The sequence below is a fragment of the Corvus hawaiiensis genome, chromosome 5 (genome assembly GCF_020740725.1).
Source record: "Corvus hawaiiensis isolate bCorHaw1 chromosome 5, bCorHaw1.pri.cur, whole genome shotgun sequence".
Classification (NCBI taxonomy): domain Eukaryota; kingdom Metazoa; phylum Chordata; class Aves; order Passeriformes; family Corvidae; genus Corvus; species Corvus hawaiiensis.
In genome coordinates this window covers 66,420,502-66,441,365 of record NC_063217.1, presented here as the reverse complement: position 1 = coordinate 66,441,365, position 20,864 = coordinate 66,420,502, and the positions used below count along the sequence as shown (strand labels likewise).

At 36.7% G+C, this 20,864-nt stretch overlaps 1 long non-coding RNA gene across 2 annotated transcripts in view; it reads left to right on the top strand.

Moving 5' to 3' along the window:
* Window positions 1–692: 692 nt before the first annotated feature.
* LOC125326811 overlaps window positions 693–20,864 on the top strand; it is a 39,177-nt gene continuing 19,005 nt past the window's right edge. For both annotated transcript variants that reach the window (XR_007204013.1, XR_007204012.1), the window contains exons 1-2: window positions 693–940; window positions 20,371–20,440. This is a non-coding gene — a long non-coding RNA (uncharacterized LOC125326811). The remainder of the gene's footprint in view (window positions 941–20,370; window positions 20,441–20,864) is intronic.

The window sequence follows — 20,864 nt, the reverse complement described above, 5'->3', positions numbered from 1 at the left end:
GGAAATGGTTTAATTTGAGGGATGTAGCAGAGTGTTGGGTATTATTAGGATTGATTGTCCCTGTATGTATCAATAACCTTGATTTGAAAAAATGTGTTGAACTATAACGAAACCTAAAATGGAAGAAGACAATCAATATGAAAGGGAGAAAACAAAACATATATATAAATAAACATAAGACATTGAAGAAAGCAGAAGCATGGACAGCTGTATCCCTTATATGAGCATTATATAACCTTATTAAATATTTTGTACACTCTTTTCTATGAACAATGTTAGGAGTTTGGTGTTTCTTGTGGCAGAGATGTCTTTTTATTTGTAGTAGAACATGGAAGACAAAAGCAAAATAAAACTTTCTAGACTGGCTTGTTGGATTCCAGTAATATTCCCTTATTTCACTGTAATGTGATATAAATGCCAGGAAGGACAATTACACTGTTATTGCAGTCCCTTCATTTCTTCTGCAAAGCCTGTTATTTATTTACCACCTCCTCATCAGGTTGTTTTCAGGCCCACGTCCCTAGTTAAATATAGCCCTTTCTGCTTTTGGTGACTGTTAGGACATTTCATAGCTATCAGTGAGGCATCTGTGACTCCTTCAGAGTTAAAAATGAACATTTCTGACAAAAGAAGAAAACAACGAGTGATACATATTCAAAGTACTAATGCTTTCTGCCAGATAGTATGGGTACACCTCCAATTGCCATCTAAAGGTTGCTGGAAAATGTTAAAGAGCATTTTGTCGATCAAGATTTTCTGGGCAAGAACATTCAATACAGAACACTGTGTGAAGAAAACTTCGCTGTCTTATTTTTTTAGTAGCACAAATCGTTTACAAAATTTAAGTTTTAATTACCTTTGAGATTTACAGTACTGATTTGGCAGATCTCTCCCTGTTTTCATCACAGCAGGAGAAGGTGAAACAGCCTAATAAAGACAGGTAAGTGTAATTGTTCATTACATGTTACAACTTCTATAGGGGATTTCACTTGCTGCTGAAGGGTTGAGACAAGCTTACACTACAAGAAAATCTTAAATTAATAAATTCTCTCATATCTTGAAGCAGCAGTATGAAATGTGAAGGCTCTCTAAGGTAGTGCTCCCCTAAGCCCCGACTTCCAGGGTTATCAGACCACTCTGCTGTGGCTACCAGCTTTGACATTGACAGAAGAACATCAAAAAAATTAAGTCTGAGACTGACAGAGAGAAGAAAGAATGTTACTGGTGTCAACATGATGCTTCCTGACTACTGTTAAACAATAGGAGAAACTTGGCAGTTGCTGGGCAAGAGGTAGGATATTTTTTTCCCCAATATATTTGTTAATTAAAAAAACCCCAACAAAACAGTGGGATCAGATCAGATCTGTTTATGTAGAAATAGTATGAAAATTTCAAACTCTTTCCCTATAAAGGAAATAGGAATAAAATAGATGAATAAAGCAGTTATGTTTAGAGACATTAATAAATGCAACCTCAAAAAGCAATCTCTTCCTAAAAGGCATCAGTCATTTTTTTAAGGAAATAATTCATTTTCTTTTGGAAGAAATAGACAATTTGACTCTTAATTAACAGCATTAACTCAAAAGAAGTATTAAGAAAGAGAACAGAGAACAAGAACTGAAATGGAATCATTATGTCTATAGAAGAAGATTAGAAGCCAAAGTATTAGAAATTCTTAAGACAAATTTGCAGTGGGTGATGATCAGAGTATATTTGGGAGAAAAGGGGAGAACAGAGCAGGAGAGGGAAATGGAATATTTATAGAATGATAGAAAAATGAACTTAAATGGAACAAAATAATCAGCCCAGTCAATGATCTGCTAAATTTAACTTCAAATGGAATCCTTTTCCTTTATACTCATAGTCTTTTAAACTTTATTTATTGGTACCATAATGTATTTCAGGCCATCACCCTAAAAAGGAGGTGCAAAAAAAGAGAAAATCTAATAAGAACAAGCATGAAAGAAAGTGGTTGATATGTGTCTGGTGTGACTAAAAAGCTGTTAAATAAGGACTAAATAGAGGACATAAGAGTGATGCATGAGTTTGTCTGGCACAATCACAAGATTTTATATAGAAGTAGTTTCAGGATCCCACCCTGAGCAGATGTGTCATGGATACTGCATGAAGATTACGCCGTACTAGCCAGTGACCATTCCTAGGACACAGACTACTGCTAAAGACTGGAAAACACATACCACTGGAATTGTGAGAAACTCCCTGGTGTAGAATTGGCTCCTGTCAACTAGAATTCTCCCAGAAAGTTCCTGGCCTTTTTTCATCGCCTGAGCAGTATAGGCTGTACACCCACTGTCAGTCTGCACAAAGTCATTTGGGTTTGGCAGCTCAGGAGCTCCATGCCACATTAGTTTCAATACTTGGGAGGGAATCCTGGACTTGTAAGCACTAATGTAGCCTGACTCCAGAATACACAACAACGGTGTTTAAGCTGTTGTATGTGTGTCTCCTTTTCCTCCATCAAGCTGTGACTCTAATACAACTTTGTACTAAGAGACAATAGTAAAAGGAACAGGTTTTTTCTGATGCACTAAATCTCTTTTATTTCCTCTTCTTTACACTGATCAATGTTAATTCTGAAATTTTCCTGATGTTCTCTTTAAAGCATTAAAAAAAAACAAACAAGGAAGACAAGAAAATATTTCTAAAACTGCTTTTTCATATAAATCGCACAATCTTAGTAATTCATTAAAACACAAAACTGGCTGTGCACAAGAGAGGAGAAAGTCGTTGAATTCTGAGCCAAGACGGCAACTGCAATGGCAATTTTAATGTATAGAAAAGGTCACCATAGTGATGACCATAATGTGTGATGCTACAGCGATCATTATCACGACATCCTACTTTTGCCTTGGGACATTATTGTAGAGTTCTCTCCCTTATATGCCAATAGGTATTGCTGCTGATTCATAGAGCTGAGAATAATTAGGCAGTATAAAAACAACAATAAGACATAATTGAGCTATCAGATCTATTCGATAATTCATAAAGGACCATCAATCTGTTGTCATGCAAGTCAAAACTTTATTGAGCCATATCTCTCATTTTTAGATCCTTGGAGCAGAAATAAAATTCTGAATGGCTTTTCCAAAAATAACCTTCAGATTTTCATCAAGGGTAAAGCTTGTTTTCATTCAGTGGGGAAACATGGGACACTTACTAGCAAATCCTATAGATTACAGAAGGTCCACTCACACCAGGGACTGGTGACCAGGTCCCAGTATTTCCATCTCTTACATCTCCCTACACTAAGGCCTCAAAGGATCAAGTAAAACTATCTTTTTAACACTGCAATATATGCTGTTAATGATTTGGTAACAATGGCACCAGGGAAACATTTGCCTAGTCTTATTTATATCTGCTTGCCTATCCCTTATCTACCTCTCTTTATCTTCCTTCCACCTCCTCCCCAGACAAGACAGTGTACTCACATTTGTGATGGTAGCTATTGCTTCTCTCTGAAGACCATGAAATATTGAAAACAGAAGAAAAAATTAAAACACACAAAGCAGATAAAGAAATCCTCAATCATGTCCAAAGGTAAAAATAACCAAATGTTGGTGGAAAGTCTTAAATTTGATTCTAGTAATCAATAGGCATTTCCACCAGTAACATAATGTGGGTCAAAAGGACATGTTAAGTTTTCCAGTGTAGTAGTTAAGAGGAGAAAATAGTGCTACAAATTATAGCTATTACTTCTGGAATGAAAATGAAAACTTATGAGACTGATTTCTCATTATAAAACGAAACATAAGAAACTGCTTTAGGAATATATCTTCCTCTTTTTGTCCACACATGTGTGAGTATGTATCTATGTGTATATATAAAATTTCTACAATTAAATCTCAAAGTTTCATATTTTTCTTAGAAAAAATAATTAGTTATGAAGTGAAATGTCTTCTGTCCTCTTTCAAAGTGAAGTATATTTAAACTGAAAATATTGCCCTCATCCTTGTTCTAAAATTACAGTTATCAGTCTGGATTTTGTTCTAAAAATGTGGGAGCACATATGATGGAGTTTATTCTTGGGAGAAAAAAAAAAATAGCCATTTTATTGAAACTAGAAAGAGACATTGAAACTAAAAAGTTCTATGAAATAGATTTGATTTGAAGAAAATGTAACTGCATATTTCTGAGATCCAAAGAGGAGCATCCACCACCATGATCCAGTCAAATTTTTATATGCAACCAACAATACCAGTACCTACACGGACTATTGATTTTGTTCTAGCACAAGTTAGAACATATAGTTAGGAGCATATGCATGAATGTCCCTCTACCTTTTTTTCCCCTTAATCTGATTCAGGAAGAGCAAATACTTAAATCTACATGTGACTGTTCAAATGACGTAGTCTGTTACAGACCAGCTGTTTTAAAGGAAGAACAAATCATGATCAGGTGTATGAAACGAAATAGTTGCAATTTACAGCATTATGCCTAAAAGGATATTTCATTTGGTCAGAAAATTTCTGCCAGATCACCACCAAGATACCTGCAGTGTTTTCTAGAAGGTAAGATATTGAAAAGGTAAAATATCATCAGATATTACTCTATCTGATAAATATGGTCAGAAGCATACTTTTATTCCTGTTCAAGCAGCCCCCTTCAGCTGGAAACTAGCACCCTATAATTACATACCTTTCAAGTGAGACGTGGTAATAGGCTGTGTGCACTCTGCTTGTCTATCATAATGCATTTTTGACTGCTACTAGAGAAGAAGCCAGAATTCATGAAAATGAAGACACACATTCAGAAAAAATGCATGGATTTCTGTCATGCATTCTTTAGATTAAGGAAGTTTTTTTCTTGCGTTATTTATATTTTCCCTCATGTTTCTACTTCCTTTATCCACATATGAATTGCATGCATGAAGTACTAAAAGAAGGGTGAAAGAAGGGGCAGAAAGTGATTAAACATTTGAAGAAAAAAAAAATTACATTATCTAAATACAGACACAAAATAACCTGAAATAATCGTAACAAATATTTACAGTTTAGATGCAAATAGCTAATGTATCTATTTTCTTACTCATATATATAAAAAGTTTAAACCAATTCTTAGTACTTAAAAAGTACTAAGCTTTTAAGACCATCTCTCTATTATAATTTAAATATTACAGCACATGCTGAAATCTCTGGACTGGGGACATTTTTCATAAATATGTACACACACAGAGTTTTCTAGCACTGAAGTAGAATGTTCCCAGACTTGCAGCAGAGCTTCTGCTTGGTCTGCCTATGGGCAGCAGCAAGAACACAATAACTTCTCACCCTTACTTTCATGGTTACCATTTTCATTTCCATTTTCACAGAATTTTGTTGCTTTAACACACATCTGTGTTAGCTACAGCTGTATTCATGAAAATATATGCTCTCTTTCTGGTAACTCCCCCAAATCACCTTATTTTAGTGAAAATGACACACAGACATGAAATGTCTAAACCTTTGTAATATTTGTGTAAGTCAGATCATACAACAAAGGATTCTTCATTTTCTGGTATTTGTCTCATTGGCACTAATATAAATAATGGTAAATAACCCAGAAAATATTGTTCAAAGATTGATCATTAACTGAAACAATAACACATTAGTGGTATTACACATTAGCCTCTTAGGAAAATAATTTCAACCACTACCAAAAAATTCTTTACAAAATACCAGGAATCAGCATTCTCTACAATATCTGCATTTTCACCACTTAAGACATCTTTCATTAGAGCTCAGCTCTAATTATTTTATTTCTTGCTCAACACTTGAGTAGTTAAACATCTTTTAACAAGTCAGCTTTGTACAAAAGCTTTGTACATAGCATTATATTTTCTAAAGATTTTCTTTCTTTGTTGTAAAGTTAAGCCCTCAATTAAAAAAATACTTGAGATGTATGGTTGTTATTATTATTTTGATAACCTGATACCATAACGTGCCCAAGATTATACTTGCAAGTAAGATGTAAACTTCTGCTTTCTTTCATTTTAACATTCTGCCATTCTTATAGCTCTATTTCTAATAAAATTACCATGAGTACTTAGGCAACAACATTAATAAATAGTAAAAGTAAAGAAGGGTTGCTTGTTGTATATTATTGCTTTCTCTAGTCCCAGCACTTTGGACTATGTTACTGAGTCTAGCAATAATTTTTTTTATAGCTATGATTATATCTTCAGCAAAACAAAATTTATGTACTTTTTATTTGGTCTATAAAAATGCATAGAAGGAATGGATAAAATTACCTCATCTGGTTTAGTGCTAAGGCCAGGAATTTAAGAATCATATGAGCCATCCTAACTGCATATACTGAGAACAGGCAGAGAAAAATCTATTTATTTGATGAACATGAATGGACAGTTTGTCTATAATTGTGTAAGATAGGTGAGAAAAGGAAGATTGCAGTTTCCAAACATTCCTTTAAAACAATGTCCTATTTCACTGGAAAAAGAATGGAGAAGAAATTTCTAATAAATAGAAGTATTAAATTATTTTGGAATTATAAGTTGATTTTTTTCTGAATATTTGCAGATTTCATATAGCATGTGAAACATACACACTTTAACACAATTTTCAGCATAAGTACAATAGAACTGTGTTGTGCCTATATCCACTTGCTCACAGAAATTTCAAAGATGTGAGATACTCCATGACTGTATACCCAACAGGCTTTCAGGTGTCTAATGTTTATATGTAAATCAAGTTGAGGAGAGACAATGGTGTTTTATGACATTTATTCCTTTTCATTCCAATTTTGTTCCAGGGAAAAAAATCAAAGATATTTATTGTCTTTAATTAGTGCTGATAGAAACATTTCTATTGCAGCACATTTCTAAAAGTCCATCCTGAAATGGGTGGATACTCAGTCCTGTGATAAGACATGCTCGTGTCAGAGCAACATTTTGTTAACAATGACATATTTCAGGTTTTACAGGGAATTCAGTAAAACAGGTAATGACACTCTTTCCATCCAAGTCACTACTCTGCCTGAAATTCCAAAAGGTCATTGTGACTATGACTTGCATGGCTATCCTTGACGCAGCATTTCTCTGTGTTCACAGTGAAACTCACTGACCCTCCCCAAGGAATGTAAACCAGCTTTACAATTGTGTCAGACTTGTAGAAAGGCACCTCAGATGACTTCATGGACAAGTGCTGCTTGTCTTACCAGAAACCTTGGAGTCTCACAACATACATTTTGTGATTCACAATCTGTACATGTTAACATGTGATAGTAAAAATGAGGAGAGGAGGAAGGGCAAAGGAAGCTGCAGGTGAAGATCAGAAAATTGGTGAGTTGCACAGTGAATTAAGACCTTCTAAAGATGTAAGTAATCTGAGAGATAACAAAGATCACTCGTGCTCCCTTTGTCAGTAAGTAATCTGGGAGATAACAAAGATCACTCGTGCTCCCTTTGTCAGTATCTTCCTTTCCTAGGAGTGAGTCTCACCAATCTGCAGCCCTTACATAATTGCAGTATGCAACAGAGATGCTTATGCACATTTTAAGTGACAGACCATGGGCATGAGATGAGCAGAAGATATTATATGCCTGGATTTTGCTTACATTTGGGAAGAAATTCTGTCCATGAAGGAAAAAGCAGCTGTTTGTCATCAGGGTGAGCTTATGTGTGGTGGTCCGGAGAGGGGAAGAACTTTGTTACTGATGGCTTATTTATGTTCATTTATTTTTAAATGGCAGCTGTCTGAAGCTGTTCAGTGTTTGGAGCGTGAAATTAAGTCTCAGGAGAGATGGATTAGATGATAGAATGCCAGGGAGTCAATCAAAAGTTCACATTATAAGTGGTTTACCCTATAAGATCTGAGAACTTATCACAGAGCTTCCCAGTATGTCATTTGCTAGTTGCAATTGTTTTTAAAATCCTGCATCATAATATATACGTAGATACATATATATAAAAAGAGAGAGATATAAAGATTAATACATATAGATTATATATAGATATGTTTCTTTTCATACTACTGGCATGCATGCAGTATGAATACTCTGTTATATTTCATGTAAAGACAGTATTGTTTTCTTTTTTCCTAATGAAAATATTTAATAAAGACAAAAATACCATATAAACCGCTCAAATGACAAATATCATCTTACACCAAGTGCATTTGTCACGAATTCTTGCCTGATATGAAATCCTTTTTCCAGACAGTAAGTCTACTGTAGTACCCTCCACTTTTTCTATTATATTATCATGAAACAAAATCTTAAATGATACTAGTCTTTGAGACATTTTTTGGAAGGAACAGGGAAAGAGAGACATTCTAATTAAATGTACTCATTGTCGATGGCAACTCAACATTTTCACTTCCATAACTCCACTAAAAAAAGTTCAGATGAAACATGATTCTTAATAATCAGAGACACAAGAGCACTATAGAGCTCTGGTTTAATATTATTCTTTGACTTGACACTGTTGGGGAATACTTTTTCCCCTGAAATATATTTAATAAAGTAATAGCAATCAAACTGCTATAGTAAACTAATATATATAATGAAACTCTATTGGCACCCAGAGACTCCTAAGAGGGCAAGGAGGAAATACATTAATTTAGAAACAATTCTTTCATTAATTCATTGCATTCCTCTTTCATAATGCTCACATGCAGTCACGGTACAGCACATGTGAAAGCAACAGGTGAGAAAGCAGTGAGATCATTTAAGATATTATTTTATCAGTAGAGGGAGGAATTGTTAATCTTTAGGAAATGCCACTTCTGATTTACCCAATTCCCTCCCTTTTTGTATTTGAACCCTTATAAGCCCACAGATGCTTTCTTTAGTGGGGAGGGTGGGGACGGGCTCTCACTGGCAAGCACAGCAAGGGAGATGATCTGTCAGCAGTTTAGCAGACTAGTTCTGGATTTTAATGGGAAATGCAGTGGTGGGATCCTCCTGTCAGCAGGGGCAATAGTCTGGAAGTCTACAAGGAGATATCATCAGTTATTGCAGACTCACCCCAGTGACTCCATCCTCACATAAAGAAGGGGAACAAGTCTGCTGGCCCTGCACAAAAAATACCCACAAGTGTGAGGAAATGATGAGGTTAAAATTTGTGCATTTTAGCATATTATTAGTTTTTAGTAATTAAAGAATATATTTGAACAGGATTACTTTCTGACTCTTACAAGGAAGCATCTTTATTAGACTCAACAGGGCCACCAACTCATATATGGTGCTTAAAATGGGATTTTTATCTCATTTGATATCAACACAGCTACAATCCATGAAGGAACCAGGATCCTTCAGCAAATGGGTACTCAGGAGAGAGCCCTGAAGTGACCTCTTTTGGCCAAGTGCTGATCTATATACTCTACCTGACCCCTGAAAAACATCTCATTTTTTTCATGGTTTTCAGGGCATGCTGAGGGCCTGCTGCTCCTGCTGGAGCTGGCTGAGGAGGGAGTTTGCTCCCATTAATAATTAAACATATCTTTGTCAGCAGTGCAGATCATTCTTATTTGCAGGGAGAAGGGAGGAAGAGATCTCCAACCCCCCAGCTTAGTCTGATGCAAAGTTTGATCCCTGACTTTGTGTGTTTCATTAGCAGACTGGGAGATCGTGATTCACATAGCTCTAGTCCTGAAAAGTTCTGCATTTACTATTTGATGCATTGATCCTCTCTCTTAATAGCTAGCCCTTAAGCCATAATAACTTACAGATATATGCATTTATTCTACAATACTCTGAAAGGCCTTTTTAAATATTCATTCTATTCTGCTAAATAAGCAGCCCTCCTTTCCAGGAGGCCTCTGATTAACGCTCCTTTCATCCATCACCACTATACACTGCCTTTGGGAAAGCCTGATCCACTTGCCACTCCATTTTGAACTTATTTTCCCTACTGCTGCTACTGCCAAGTTTCAGGACTTTAGGCAAACCACTTGACCTTGCTGCATTTCACTTTCCTCTCCATTAAAATGAGGATGGTGCCTGGCTTCATAAAGCATGTCAGTTCTACAGATTAAAATGAAATGCAATGCATGAGCTTAGTACAATGATTCTATACACCATGGAAATTCATCCTTTAAGACGATGCCAATGACAAAGCTGTCAAGCCAAAACTGCTCCTGGCAGCCAAAATCTTATATCAGCACTGTGGCCCCATGCCATCAGCAGGGCCATAAGTAGGGGAAGGGATACATTTATTCAGCTCAATTGACAGGATGATCGGTAGCTGGACTACCAGGCTTTTTTTTCTTTTTTCAAATGAACACAGAATATAACCCAGTCTTAATTTATACAGGTAACACAAGGAAACACAGGAGGTGTAAGGAGAATTCCCTATTAAAAAGCAAGTTGGCAACACAACACACTGTTCAGATATAGTTCTAATAATAGTTCTAATCTAATGCTGGTTTAAAATGGTGACCTGCCTATTTGGCTAGCTATTCTGAATACTTATATTCAGAATATATAATGGGATAATTATTTCTAAGTGGAATAAGTTTAATTGTATGGTAAATTAATGAATAAAAGGCTTCTTACTGTTGTTTAATAAGTATGAAGAAAATACACTTAAGTTTTCATATACTGTAGTCAAATTGCATAAGCAATAAGTGCACATTAGATGTTGTATTTATTACATCAAATCTGTGAACACTGTTAATACATTAACATTTAAAAAGGTAGCCCATGGCAAGTCAATTTCACAGCAATTAAAACTGAAAAACTGGTAATTGACATTTGATAAGTGTGTTAATTGATATCAAGCTTGCAATAGCTAACATGTTAAATGTCAATTAAATCCATGTGTTTTTACAATTAGAATTTATTAATAAAGAATCTAATTACAAAATGTTGGTTATGTCAGTTTCTGTTAATTACGCAACAACTACATTTATAGTAGAAAAGTTTCTTCAGTCATCGACAGCACTTTAAAAATTTCCCTAATTTTTAACATTTTGCATTGCATACGTTGTCATTTTTTTCTGTTTTAGATGTAATGGGGTGGGGGGGGATAGCTTAAAAGTGTAGAACCACTGGTCCAATCTTTTCTATAGTTTTGTAAGAATACCTTATGAAAATAGTCTATATTAAATTGGATAAGTATTCAGTAAAGCCAGGAAATTAATTTTTGTTTTTTTCAGTAAAAGACTGAAGGCATCAGCCAGAACCATGAGCCACAGTGCAGAAAGCAGTCAACTAAGAGAAATTAATGCAGGGAGAGATCATCAGGCACCACAGACAGGGAAAGATCCAGAGAAAATGGAAAGAAGGAGGTTAAAAAAAGGTGTTTAATGTCTTCAAGGCGCATAGAGGGAATTAAGAGAATTACAGGAAGCAGAAAGAAGCTGGGGAAAGTGAAAGGTGGAAGAAAAATAAAGAAACCAGGTTTCTATGCTATTTCTTTTTCATGTAAATTCTTTGAATTTGTGTAAAGGTAAGAAAGCTCAAATCAAAGCAAAGAAGCAATATTCTTTTACTGATACCCTCAAATGCAAATATTAGTGACATTTATATTGGGCCATATTAACAGCTCAAATTCTGTAAAAATAATTTTCCTTTAATTTTCACCATTTTTATGTTTTTAGCTTCAAATCTTTGGCTGTTGGTTTGGAATTTGAATAGACACTCCTTTGTGCATTTTAAGATGACCAACAATAAAGTTCCCCTTACCTAACAAAATTGAAATTGGTCTTGTTTGTTTTTTCAGAACACTTGTTTCAATTGTTACTTCTGCTATTGCAAATTCTACAGCTTACTTTGCCTTTAATTTGACACTAACAGGGAAAAATTGATTTTATTTCCACTTATTTCCCAGCTTGTCACATGTTCATCTCCATTTGGGACGACATGTAATGCTGTCTCCCTTCACTGTGAGAATGAAAATTAGGTTTACACTAAAGCAAGATTTTGTCAGGAAAGAATGTTTCAGCCTGACAATATCTGTAATTGAATTCTTAGAGAGAGAGGAATGCTGAGCTGAACGTATTTAAAAATTAACTTCCTTTGAAGTCTGGAGTGCAACACCTTTTGGTACCTTTAAATTAAAATTGATATAGCAAAGCAGAGTGGCAAGGTTTGGTGGGGGGTTTTTTTATTTATTTTTAAGGAGATTGTTATCCCTTTGTCAACCAAATTTAAAATTCAGGAAAAAAAGGTGTACTTCAAAATTCTTACAGAACTGCAGTGCCATTCATGAGAGAAAGGCAATAAGACAGGCTTTTGAGAAAAAAAAATAAAAGAAGAAAAAATTCAGAGGAAGTGGTAAAAAGCTGTTCTATAAGTGTACATAAGTAAGAGTTTGCAGTATTTGTTTAAATACCTGTTAAGTAAAACCCCATGTCTTTGGTACACAGTTTTTCTATAGCTGTGCATCTCATGTACTCTTAGCCAAAAATTTAGCAGTGGCCGTTCCCCAACATCATGACAGAATCACCAGTTTCTTAGTGGATAACCATGGCTCTGTTTGATTTAGTTCTGCTGCCTCTAAGGTTTAGAGGTTCTCTCGAGCTTGGCTGCAGGTGGCTGTGTGGCTTTGCTCACACCGTATTTCCCAGCATGACCACAACAGACAGACAAGAACCTCTGCATGTCTTGGCTCTGAGAGAGGTCTGGACAAACCATCACAGACTTGAAATTTTATGTACCATATATATATACACATATATATATTTACAGAAGAGATTACTACTTTAGAAATCGTTCCTTAAGGATGGCTAGACCTCATGAATATTGGTACCATCATACAATCTCAAACCCCTTCTGCTTCTTTCATTCTTAATTCCTGCATAGCATACAACTTGAGGAAGCTGTGAACTCTCGACTAGGAAGGGGATGAACGGAAGAATATTAGGATGTATAGCATACCCCATGGTGTAGGCTGGACTGCCATAATGGTCCAATGTGCTGAAAGATTAGAACCTGTTTTAAAAGCATTAAAAAAAAAAAAAAAAATCACGCTTCTCATAAGGCAAACACTGTGAAACTTGGGGTCAGAGTTCATTAGAAAAACAAATTTAAAATGCTCTTAAAACTCTCTCTGAAAAAGATTCCTTGTTGCCCAGAGGTCATAATATTTGGCTGAGAAAGTTTTTTATTTAATTCCGGTATTATTCTCCCGGCCTATACAGATAATGCACAGCACTGTCTTGCTCTCATGTTTCTTAATGGGATCCAGTGTCATAAAGAAAGAGCCACTGAAACAGAAAAAAAAGTGGACCTATAGCCTTGAGCTTTCTGATCTGTATGAGTAATGCAAAACCCATTTACCAGCTCTGCTGCATCTCAAAGTGGGCTCTTGTTCGAGTTTAGAACCCGATCTCTTTGCAAGTGTCTCTTTCAACAGCTCCTCCTTCATACTCATATCAACCTTGTCAAGTCTTCCAATAGTTAGTGAGCACCAACATGACAGAAATTAGCATTTTCCTAATTATATGTTCATGGAATATCTCTGATCAGAACTAGACAGTTCCATCTGAAGATTAACTCCTCAGCTTTGATTCCTGTGCAACTTTGTGGTGCTTCAATATCCAGTTTTTTTGGGCCAGTCTTGCATCAGTAAGGCTGGAGGAAACCTTCAAAGCTCCTCTGTAACATCCTTTATACGGCATTTCAAGTATCCTCATAAATTCTGCTTCTGATAATACACTTGAGATACTAAGCTTCTCCACAGATCTAAAATTCCATCTTATATACTACAAGGGAAGACACAATAAATCAGAAAATGTTACAGCTCTTAGCTGTGGAATTCCAGTGAAAATGCTTGCAGACCTACAATATTCAAGTAGTTATTTCAATTCAGGAATAATTTCATGTCACTTAAAATACATGGCCTTTAAAAGTTCATTTTTAGTTCTGCTCATATATCAATATTATGGGTGATACCAACACAAATATTGATTTGTCAATCAGTACTTGAGAATCTCTGTCAATAAAAAGATATTTTTAGCATAGACTTTAAGATTATGTTCAGGCTTATTTATTTCTTAACCTGGATACCTCTCTGCCCATGTATATGTCACCTAAATCTCAAAGACTTTCTGAATAGCAGCTAAAGGAAACAGCCTTTCATCTTTCTGTGCATAGATGCAAGTATTTTCAAAGATCTTGTCACCCATTTTCAGTTATTGCATTCCTTTCAATTGCTTCGGTACCAGAACCCAAATGGCTGATGTTAAACCTGACATCCTAATCTCCTCTGGCTGCAAGACTTAGGTTTTTGCATCCTTTCCTTTCCTTTACCTTTACGGAAGGTAAATCACCTTTCTTGCTTCCAAGATCTTTCAGCAACATTTCTCAGTTCTGTTGAGGGTCAAGAATGAAAACAAAATAGATTTTAAAATATTTTCTATTACATAAATGAAGAGGTAGACAACAGGAATTATAAGATCCATTAATGTATTATCAATTTTAGACAGAATTAATTTCCTTCAAAATTTTATTATTTTTATCACTAGATCTATTCTCTTTAGTGAGAGAAAAGTAGAAATAGTTTTTAAATTTGTTTTTTTTCTGTCTCTAAGGTCTTTAGAATAATTTCCTTCAGTTTAATAAAGTTGTTCAAAATATCTGCAACATTATTAGGCGCGGCATTTAAAGAATTCAAATGAATCTTCAAAGTGCTCAGCTTATGAGATTTGCAAAATTAACTTTGTAATTACTGTATGCAACAAAATACAGAGCTGATAGGTATTTTCCAATGAATGGAGTTCATTTCTAGCATTAAACATTATGTATCCTGTCTCAGATAATTTTGGCTTTCCTGAGGATGGGTTCTGTAATAGAGACAGATTTCCCAGCCATTACCTCTTCAGAAAAATATCAGAAACTACTCGATAGACTGCATATTGTCAACCTGCTCATTTCAATATCTACCTGGTTTTGAGAAGTGAATTTTGAAGGACAGATCCTATTTACACAAATGCAAGTCTTGTTTTACTTAGAAGCCCTTCTTGAAGGCTGCCAGGGTCATCTTCTCATCCCTTCAGTTTTGACTGAAAGGAAAAAAAAATGAAAGAATCTTTGAAAACATAGCTTTCTGATTTATAATTAGGGAACTTGGTTTTGTAACACACCAGGGATGATGTGTAATGGCTTTTTGATGTAGAATCCCCCTCTTCTTTTATCTCAACACAAAGTAATTTTATGTAGAGATTGAGGGCTGGAAGTGTTTGGCTTTTTCTTTACACATATGACATTCTGACTGTTTGTAAATCAAGAAAGTAAAATTTAATTCCTTATTAGCTGCTGATGAGAGCAAGGATATTATTTTTTTATTCACATTGATTTCTACTCTTTTTTTTTTTTCCTCTTCTTTCTCCTGTCTCCTTCAGACAACCTTTAAAACATAGTGCTGTCATATGTCACAATCAAAGTATGAAACTCTCCTACATATCTGAGAGTCCGGTTCTTTCACTGAGTAGTAAGTTACTCAGTTTCTGAATCTAAATAACACAAGTAATGAAGTCAATAGTAAGACAGAAGTAAATTTTAGAGTATCACACTTTCTGTTAATATTTACTAGGTAGATACCTTTTTTACTCATCATTCACACCTGCCAAATACAGGATGCTATATTGCCCTGCATCCACAAGTACACTCACAAAATCATGTCATCTCCTATTTAAACTTTCATTTTTACCCATAATGTGCTGGAAGCAGACAGATTTGCATGGGTGGATAAAAGCATAAATTTAAGGAAGAGCTTTTAAAACGCACATGCATCATTTAATATCCAGATGCTTTATTAGTAATGTTGAAGATGGTGACATGAGAAACCAGAGTCAGACTGCATTTTGGGGCAATACGTGGTCACATGTAGGAGAGGCCAACATCTGGTTTTGTACCTTAAGTGAATTATGTCAAGGAATTAAGGTGACAGGATGGTAACTGAAACCATACAAAGCTATACAAAACATAGTCAATATGTAGATCTTCATCCTCAGTTAAACAATTTACTGGAATAAAAGCAGGAGAAATCAATATTATTAGGAGTCTTATTTTTCGTGTTTCATTCTCACACTTTTGAAAGATGTTAGAGGTTTGGGGAAAGGAGAATTTAACACCATAAGAGAATTTAATTCTCTCCACCAAAGGAGAATTTAACACCATTTAACACCATAATTTCCAGACCATAAGATCCTGGAAATCCTTTGATTGCAATTATCTGGTTTGCTCCATTCACAGCCTTTGCATGGTTCAACATGCACCTTTAGCAGCTCACCATATAAGTGAATCTGCTTAGTAAGCTTCAGACAGAAAGGACACAAAGGACCTCTAGATCTAAATGTTCACACCAGCGTATCTTAACCTTGACACCCCAGTCAGGCTTTAGCTAGCAGGCACAAAAACTGAGATTCTCATGACTAATTTGCCAGCATCTTCATAGAATCACAGAATGGTGTGCGTTGTAAGGGACCTTAAAGCACACGGTTCCATCCCACTGCCATGGGCAGGGGCACATTCTGCTAGACCAGGCTGCTCAAAGTCCCATCCAGCCTGGCCTTGAACACTTCCAGGGATGGAGCATCCACAACTTCTCTGGACAAACCTGTTCCAGTGCCTCACCATCCTCACAGAAAAGAATTTTTTCCTAATATTTAATCTAAATCTAGTCTCTTTCAGTCTTTCCCTCTTGCCCTGTCACTCCAGGCTCTTGCAAATAGTCCCTCTCCATCTTTCTTGTAGCTTCCCTCAGGGTTCTGGAAGGCCACAAGTAGGTCACCCCAAAGCCTTCTCTTTTCCAAGCTGAACAATTCTCTCAGCCTTTCCTCATAGCAGAGGTGCTCTATCCCTTTAATCATCTCTGAGACCTCCTCTGGAATCACTCCAACAGCTCCATGTCCTTCCTATGCTGGGACCCCAGAGCTGGATGCAACACTGCAGGTGGGGTCTCAGCAGAGCAGAGGGGCAGAATCCCCTCCCTCCCCTGCTGCCCATGATGCTCAGAATGCAGCACAGGACATGTTTGGCTTTCTGGGCTGTGAGTGCCCATGGCCAGGGCATGTCCAGACTCTCCTCTACCAGCACCCCTGAGTCCTTCTGGGCAGGGCTGCTCTCCATCTGTTCATCCCCCAGCCTGGATGGACGTCAGGGGTTTCTGTGACCCAGGTGCAGCATCTTGCACTCGGGTCTTGCTAAACAAACTTCATGAGATTCACATGGGTCACCTCCCAAGCTTTTCTAGGTGCCTCTGGATGACATCTCATCCTTCAGATATGGAAGGAAACCTTTTAACCTTCATGCTCTGCAATGAAAATACATACTATATTCTGATTCCACTAAAAGTCTTTCTTGAAACATCCTTCTCCTTGATTCTAAGATATGTTCCTGAATCCATATTAAATAATTAACTGCATATACTTGCAGAAAACTTATTATAATTATTGCCATTTTTATTATGTTGTCCAAGTCAACTATTGGGTCAAAAAAAAAAAAAAAAACCCCACAACAAATAAACAAACAAAAAAACCAAAACAAACCCAAGAAACAAATAAAAAATAAAAAACCCAAACAAACAAACAAAAAGAAAAACCAAACCAAAAAGTGCATTGAAATCGACTTGTTTAATTAAAGATTTGTTTATTTTTCTTTCATAGCAGTGGTATCTTGAGAAGGATTGGAAAGGGAGAAATTCAGTAATCAACTACGCCATACCTAGTAGGTATAATCTCTACTGCAGCTTGTTTTTCTTTTCTGCTTGCAAATTAGCCCCCTCCCAGAAGGGAAATTAATTCTAATTTAACAGCACTAAAAGCCTCTTGATGTTCCTATCTGGACACCCTCCAGTCTTTGAGGGAATTATGTCATGTGTATGGCTGTTTTCCAGCTTCTTCCTGCTTTCTAAAACTATGATGTCCTAAAGAGAAAATCTATTTCTTGCAAGCTTTTGGAAACAGAGCAGATAATTAACTATTGCTTTCCTTTCATGTTAATTTTGGAATATTGCTGCTCTGTATTTGAGGCCACATTTAAATTTGGGACATTTAAACAAAAGCAAATACACACAATCTTGTAAAAATATGGTTAATTTTTGTGTGACATATAGGAAAATGAAGAAACAATGCTCTCAGTGCTTTATCCACTTAGAAAATAAAATATAATTTGGGCACTGCCTCAGTTATTCTCAAGTTATTTTCAATTCTTGCATTATGAAAAATGGAAAAACAGGATCTGTAAATAGCTCACTGTTATTTTCCAGTAGATTGAATTGGATTAAAAAAAAAAAAGAGAAAATCAATAAAAATTTTTACTCAGATTTCAACAGAAACCTTTCATGGTCTGTTCAAGGTCATCAAGCCTTTTCCATTTTCAACTTATAGGTCAAAATAAGCACCCTTTATTCAGTCAAGTACCTGTAAACTTGAGAGTACGTAAGTCTGCACCTGAATTTTAACCTTGGGAATACGTCTGCTGGTTTGATGGGTTTTAATCAACAAAAGAGTTGATGTGCTCTCTATTTTATTTTCTGTGGCCTGAAACTACAAAAATAAAATATTAATGTATGAAGTATTATATTTTCTCCATGAACTATCACACTTTTTTGACTTCAGTTTTTCTTGAAGAATTATCATACATATGTTCATATCGAGCATACCACTGTCAAAAGGTTTGGGATTTTGTTTTCTTTTCTTAATGTTGTTGTCGTTTAGAAGGGGTTTCTTAAGGATGTACAACAGAATTACCAGACCTAAAAAATATCACAGAATAGCAGAATGGTTTGTGTCAAAAGAGACCTTAAAGATCATCTAGTTCAAAACCCTCTGTCATGGTCAGGGTCACCATCTACAAGACCAGGTTGCTCAAAGCCCCGTCCAACCTGGCCTTGAACACTTCCAGGGATGGAGCATCCACAACTTCTCTGGGCAAACCTGTTCCAGTGCCTCACCACCCTCACCAGTAAATAATTTCTTCCTAGTATCTTATCTAAACCTGCCCTCTTTCAGTTCAAAGCCATTCCCCCTTGTCCTGTCTCTACATGACCTTGTGCAAATTCGTTCTCCCTCCTCATAACTTTCTTCAGGTACTGGAAGGCCACAATTAGGTCACCCCAAAGCCTTCTCTTTTCCAAGCTGAACAAACCCAATTGTCTCAGCCTTTCCTTATCCAAGAGGTGCTCCATCTCTCTGACCATTTTGAGGATCTGAAGACACAAATTTATAGTCTACCACAGAGGTCTGACAACCAAAGTCTTCATTAGAGGGAGGTGTGGGATTCAGTATGATCACTGGTATGAGAAAAAATAAATATCCTCCGTTTACTTCTACGAGGGATTAGAAATAGGTTATGAGAAGTATTTAATAACATGGATGCCTGTGAATTCAGTAATCCCAGAGCCCTTTCTGATTTCTGTATTTTTAAGGAGAAAATATGTTATGTTGTAAAGCCAAGCATTCTGCCTCCTAGTGCTGTTCCTCACTAGGTTTGAATTAAAAAAAAAAAGAGTAAAAAGGAGCCTTCATTTGTTTTGCACTGGATTTGTTGAGGCCCAGGAAGATGCTGGGGTTAAGTAACTAATCACCTCATATGTGCTATCCCACTTTGGAAAGTAAATTGTTGGGGTGGCTCAGCCCACTCATGAGCTGAAATCGTTAAATGCCACTCAAGCCGGGGCCATCCATTGGGTGGATTTCCCCGGCCAGGACAGTGGGTCGGAGGGTGGATCATGGGACGGCTCGGAGGTCTAAGCCACATCCCCCTCGGTGGTTCCTGGGCCCAAGTTACCTCCCCCTGTTCTGGAAAGTTCTCTTTTGCTCGGTTGTTCATTGGTTCTCTGTTATGACTCCTGCCTCCCTGTCTCCCTTATTGGTTCTTGTTAAATTTTATCCTCCCCCTTGGCTGTACCCCTTTGGTTGCTTCTCTTTTCCCCGCCTTGTTCCACCCCCCTGTAAAAGGGCATGCTCAACCCTCCTCGGGGCCCTTCTGGTCCCTGGACTCTCCAGCAATCAACCTGTTGGAACCCACACCAGAGGCCCCTTTCTGATCCTTTACCTCTGGGTTGACACAAGCCCAGACATCGGCTGCCTGTTGTGCCTCCTCTGAGGAGGAAGCAGCACGCGCATCCAGCTTGCGCCCTGCCTTTCCACCGAAGGGGTTCCTTTAGGATGTCATGGAGGTGATGCTGTGTTTCCTCTGACCGAGGGCACGCCAGAGCTCGACCTATTGAGCCAGCTCGCATCAGTAAATGGCTATTTTTGAGGCATTCAGTTTTGAAGAAATGGCTTCTTTCTAAGGCAGTCTTTTCCAAAATCTGAATTAGAACCTGGTCTTCTGGTTTGGACACATTTCAGATCTAGCTGTATTACTTGTAGCTATTTCACCATCTAGAGATGTCATAGTGATATAAAAGAAACCGGTGGGATTGGTTTTTAAATATTTTTCTCGGTTTTTTTTTTTTTTTCCCAGAAACAAGAATGAAGAACCAGTCTGAGACACTGGTCACTGAGGCTGGTAAAAGCCTGTCAGAGCTTAAAAGGTAATGCTGTGAGATAATGAGACGGGGAACTATCCATCTTTAGATGAAAGTTCTCTTCAGTCTAGATCTGGTACTTCCTAAAGTTAAAACCTACTTTAATGTCAATTCTCAGACTTTATAGTTTCCTTGAGAAAACCAGCAGGGACATGGAACTGTGGATGAAGTGAATTTTTTACTCTCTGCTGCATTGACCCTACAGATGAGTAGAACTGTAGAGTACTTTCTCCCCATCATCCAGGAAACTGTCTCTCAACTGCTGCATTTTCTAACAGATTTTCTATACATAATCACATTGAATTCCAATTTATTTCCAAGTATTTTCTCTCTTTTTACCCTTACCCATCTCTTCTATTTTTTTTTCAAGTGCACTATTAAAGTGTTCATTAACATGTCTGGATAGGTAGTACCCCTTGAATTATTTCTA